Raw genomic sequence first — 6,003 nt, forward strand, 5'->3', positions numbered from 1 at the left:
TCTGCCTCCCACCTGCCCCGCGAGACAAGGCTTAGCCGCTGGTGGGGACAGAACGGGCGGGAAAAGAGAGGGGAGCGAGGATGCCTCACGTGCCTTGTGAAGGGCGAGGGGCTGGGAAGGGCTCTGTGGTGGGGGAGCCGGCAGAATCCTCCAGCCCTCCTCCGTGTCACCTCCTTGAGCTGCTGCTGCTGAGCGAGACTGACCTGCACAGCACCAGAGACAAACACCCTGAAAGCAAACAGGGAGGGAAGGCGGCCGGTCCCGGACACCCAGGGAGCGGCCCGGGCTGCCCTGTCCTTCCTTCCTTCCCGCGGCTGCCGGGCCCGGAGGGGTGTGAGGGGTGTGCGCGGCCCTGGCGCCGCTCCCGGCCCGGCACGGCCCCGCGGGAGGCTGCCACGGCCCGGGCTGGCTCCGAGGTATGCAGAGCTCAGCCAGGGCCATTGGGCTGGGCTTGGGAAGGAAACCAGAGCCCACGGCGGGCTGCGAGCTTGCCCGGCTCTCTCTCCCGGGCGGGAGAGCGGCCTGGGCTGCCTGCGGCAGGGCTGCCTTGGCGGGCAGGTGTTGATCCCGTGGGACGTCATGCAGGAGGGACAGCAGCGACAAGAGATGCCGTGGCCATGGCCGCTCTGCTGGCAGGGTGAAGAGCAAGGGCTGGGTGTGCACAAGAGGGGTGTGCAAAGCTAGTGGGGAGGACTTGGAGCAGGATACATCCTGGGCGTACACAGAAAGAGCATTAGAAAATCCCTGAGGAGGGATTCTGATGCGCCGCACACTGAAGGAGTGTGTACTGAATGGTGTGATTTTAAAATAAATACTGATTGTCACTGATTTCCAGGTTTCATGACCTTGTTCATCTGGAGGGTTTGGAGCACAAGTCTTATGAGGAGCCGCTGAGGGAGCTGGGGTTGTTTAGCCTGGACAAGAGGAAGCTCAGAAGGGGCCTTATTGCTCTCTACAACCACCTGGAAGGAGGGTGTAGCCAGGTGAGGCTCCTGTCCCAGGTAACAAGCAGTAGAGCAAGAGGAAATGGCCTCAAGCTGCTCCAGGGGTGGTTTATATTAGGTACTGAGTAAAAATTTCTTTGTGGAAAGTGTTGTCAAGCATTGGAACAGGCTGCCCATGGAAGTCTCATTTCTTGTAAAAAGGCTTTGATGGACAGTGATGGTGGTGAAGGGTGCCATCAGCCAGCTGAGTATCACACTGCCTAGTTCAATAAAATTTTAACTAGTCTTTGCAAGCAGCAAACTTCATCAGGAGGAAAAGTGAAATAACTCTGGGATATTTAAAAGATGTGCAGATGTGTGCTCAGGGATGTGGTTTAGCAGTGGACTTGGCAGTGCTTGGTTGGGGGTTAGACTCAATGATCTTATTAGTCCTTTCAAACCTAAATGATTCTGTGATTTTTCTGCTTACCAGCATTCACCTGCACCATTGTATCTCACATTGGACAGTAAAACACTGGCTGGAGAGAATGCCAGACAATGCACCGTGGATGCACTGAAGAAATAACACTCAGAGCCAGACATAGACATTCCTCTCTGCTTGGAAAGGGAGGAGATGCCACCCTATTGGAACAAATTACAGTTCCTGTACTATAAAACACACCCCTGAGTACAAACAGCGCTCTGCCTCCCTTTGCTTTAATTGGCCCTTTGGTGGACCAGTTTAGCCTGCTGCCAAGAGATGATTTATGGAGAGCAATTAGGTGAAACAGAATTAGTTCCTCTCTGTTCTGCTATTTTTCACAGCAGTGCTGGGAGGAAAGCCTTCTTTTTCAGAACATATATTCCCATGTTTATTCCCCATAATTGCATCCATTGTTGATATCTGCAGACTCCTGCTGAGACCAAGTTCCCGTTGTGCAAATATGTGGATACAGTCCAAATTTGTGAGAAGAGGCAGGCCTGGTGCTCCAAACTTGGCCGTCATTTGACCAAACTTTAGGTTTGCAGAATAGAGTCCAAGTTACTCATGTGAGCTTTTTCCACAGCCATTGAGAAGACCAAAACCTCCAGAAAGTGACTCACTGTGTACTCATCCTTGAGATCCCTCTGGAGATGACTGTGTCCTTCATTTGCCTCTAGACAGACCCTCATGGGGGGTAGCTCAGGGTAGATGCCCATATCAAATGCATAGAGTCAAGTGAGAGGAATACCAGATAATAGGTTAAGGCAGGTAAAAGGCATTTTAGTGCCAACACAAGCCCAGGGATGTGAAATACCCAAAATCTCATATTTAACCGTCAGCAAAACCAGGAACTTTATCCACAACACCTCTGTGTGGGGCAAGGCACATTCTCATACACCAGAGTAACATGTTTAGTGGGGATCCTCTAGACCTCCCTAGACACACAGACTGCACACGTGCTGTGTCCCAAGGAGGGTAATCATGTATCACCTCAGGAAATTTTTTCTTTTTAGAGTTCAGTTGCAGATGAAAATGTGTGGGCTGAGCTCTACAGGGGCTTGTCCTGCTGCAGGGGAGTGCATGCAGATTTTCTCCTATGCGAACATTCTGGTGTGCAATAAGAAATTTTTTCATGCTGTAGCTTTTCTCCCAGAGGGCAGGGATAGCCTTTCCTTCTCCTCGCCCTGCTGCTTCATGTCATGGCACTGCAGGAAAATTCATGTCTCTGAGATTTCAGCCTTGGTGTCCAGGCACTAAAAGTGCACAGGAGAGATGGTGTCTGGGGAGTGTGGGTGGCAAAAAGAGGAACGAGCAGAAAACACTTATAAAATGTCTCAGTTTTTTTATGAAAATACAATACCTTGCCTGACATATGTTAAGAATCACAGGCTCATCTCTTGAAGGGCAGAAACAAACAAATCTTTGTATCACCTACATGCTTACCCCACTCCAGAGTTTTACAAGGACTGAGCAGTTTTGCTCTTTTACCATGAAATCTCCTTTTGGAAGCAGTGAAAGAACATTTTTCCCTGTAGATGACTTGTTATTCCTGCCACTTGGTGCTCTCTGCAGATACTCAGGCTGGGAGGGAAATTCAACACGTCCTGTGATGGTCTCTTATGGACAGACACCAGCAGCACAATCCTGCTTGCTCAGGGGAGTGGTGAGTAGGACTTGAGCCACTGACCTGGAACACCTTTGCTCCTTGGTGTGCTGGCTCAGTGGGTAAAAGCAGGGTGTATTTTAACACTCCCTGGAGCAGCAGGTGAACACAGACAGCGAGAGGCTGCGACACCAGCCTGTGTACATTTCCATTTGGGACACAGTCCCAGCAGACATATTGTGACATTTAAGCAATACAAGACAGTACTGATACGAATGTCTTGTCACACTGAATAATAAAGTCCTTCCTCCAGGATTCCACTGCCTCAGGAGCTGTGGGTCTGCAGCCCACCAGGCTGTCCCAGCAGGGGGATGGAGCAGGTCTGTCCTTGGGCTGTGCAGGCAGTGAGTGAGAGCCTGCCAATGTGTGAAAGTGCTGCTGGCAGACAGGGAGCTGTCAGATCGAATGCAATTAATTCCTGGTGGGACTGCTCTGGACACCATTAGGCTCCTGCAGACTGCAGAGATCTCTCTACAAGCCACATGACCAGGCAAGATTTCAAGGTGACAGCATGACAGCATGAGTGATACACAGGCTGCCAACATATGTTAAAGCTGAGCACCATTTTCTTCTGGGTACCATCATTAAATGCCTGTTCCTGAGACATAAGGAGTTTTATCCATTACCTTCAGCCATGGCAGCAAAGCACTCAGGGAGTGTGAACACCAGTGCAATTGCAGCTGCCCACAGGCACTGCCCTCCTGCCAAGACACTGCTCATGCCATGACACCAAGAGAGGGGGCCAGATGGGCATTGTGCAGAAGAAGCAGTGCTCTGGCAGAGGGTGAGCATCCTCTGCCAAGAGCAGAGGCTCAGGCACACTTACTGCTAACAGGAACAGAGTAATTTATTTTTTTTTATAGAGTAATTTTTTTCTCTAGAAGAGACCCTTATTCACTTTCCAGCATAATTCATGGGATAGAAGGTGACGCAAAGGCTTGATGTAGGAAACTATGGTTTCCATTTCTTGGCCTCTGCTGTTCAGCATTTGGCATGTGCTTTTTCTGAGTCACACTTATGTAATTCCTTCCCCATTAACATCAGGTAGACTGGTCATTCAGGATATAAAGTCGGTTATTCAAATGACAGCAACTTAAAGTCTTTCATAACCCTGTTGTCATTACACTTCCTGCCCTGTCAACAGTTTAACATTGGAGGATTTATCCATAGCCTTTGGCCTGACTGATCCCATGTCCTCCAGTGCTTGTTACCTGCTGGCTAAGCCCCTTTAATGTCATCTGACCTTCTCTAAGGGACTGGTTTAGGCTAGAATATTTCATTTTTGTACTCTTTCTCCAGACTCTTTAGGTCTCCCTAAACCAGGACAGTGTTTGAGAGATACAACTGGTTTTGTCTAGGTCTCTATATTGTTCTCCTTATATTTGCAAAGGTTTAAGGGGAGATGTTTCATGGACTGAGGTACCACCTGTGAAACTCAGCAGCTATCTGTCCTTCCTCCTCCAGATCAGTATGAAGTTACATAAAACATCTTTGTTCTGTCTCTGAGATTAGTCTCATTTCATACTGCTTGGCATCCTCTGCTCCTGGCCTTGATTTGAATCCAAATGCCACAGTCACAGTCACATGAAACCACACTGTTTCTGATACTTTCCATTACTTTGCCTCAGTGCAGTGCATGGACTTTTGCCCAGTAGCCTGGCAGGCTTCACATATGCTCCTGCAGACATCTTTGCTAACTGGGGACATCTTCTATTGCTCCAACAACAGCAGAGACCAGATAAAATTAAGCCCAGCTTGGGGCTGTTTTTTTAAGGAAATGTGTGTTGTCTTCTGGAAGTAAAGTAATACTTTCTCTGGAGAAGACATAGCTTGCTACAGAGAGGCTGGAGTATCCTCCTCTCCTTCATTTCCAGGCAGAAGTGAAGCAGAGGGAAGGAAGATGAGAAAGAACAGCTTTACGGGTTCTGATCTGAGGACTGGACAACCCTACAAAATGTTGTGGACAACCTAGTGAAAAAGGCTAGAGAGCAATGAGAAAAAGGGTACAGAAAATCAAAGGGAGGGTTTTTAAGAAGTGCCCTTTAAAAATCTTGCAGATTAAGCGGAAAAGAAATACCTTTGAGGAATTGCAGGATATCAAAGTCTCATTCAAGGGAGGATCCTAAAATAACAGTGAATGTAAGAAGTCTGGTTGCTTTCACTGCGCTGTGCAAAAGCAGTAGGTTCTCCTGAAGAGGCATCAGTCTCAGATGTGGTCTCACTATTCATGTGTGCTCACACCACCTGAGCTTTGCTGCCACTGCCCACTGCTGTGGCTGGCTGAGAGATGCTGGTGTGGCCCAGCCACGCTGCAGGGCTGAGGGCAGGGGGAGCTGACCTGTCACCATGGGTGGCTCCCCCACCACAGCCCACCTTGCCCAGCTTGCCCTGACACTGACAGCGCTGCAGTGCCAGGAGGCAGCTCTGCTCTGCCTGCTCCCTTTTTGCTTTTACACACCCAGAAATGCGAAACATCTTTTTGTATGCTTGGGTAAGTAAGGACAACATTATCTGTGCTGGCAGCTGAAATATCATCATTAGACAGCCATCTAAGTGCTTCACCCAGCCAAACAGCACAGCTTTCTGAGCTGTTGTTCCAGGCTTTTGTCAGAGCTAAGCACACAATGCTGCATTAATTCATCACTTTGGGGGAGCGGCAGCATTGCAAACAAAAGAGGGCTTTTAAGATTATTTTTATTCTTTTTCTTAAGACTGTGAAACACCAAGTGGCAGTATGGGAGAGGAGCCAAGTTGCAGTACGTCTTCAGCTCCCTGAGTCAGAGGCAGTCCCTGAGGGAGCTCAGCTTTTCCTGGGACTAACAGAATAGCTGCAAGAGCACTCACTTTTTTTTTTTTTTTTTTTTTTTTTTTTTTTTTTTTAATGACAGGAGTTATGGTTTTCAAAGGCTTTCATCAGGGTATGTTGCCAGAAG

The sequence above is a fragment of the Melozone crissalis genome, unplaced genomic scaffold (genome assembly GCF_028551555.1).
Source record: "Melozone crissalis strain CALT ecotype California unplaced genomic scaffold, PUWL_Pcris_2 ptg000027l_1, whole genome shotgun sequence".
NCBI classification, from domain to species: domain Eukaryota; kingdom Metazoa; phylum Chordata; class Aves; order Passeriformes; family Passerellidae; genus Melozone; species Melozone crissalis.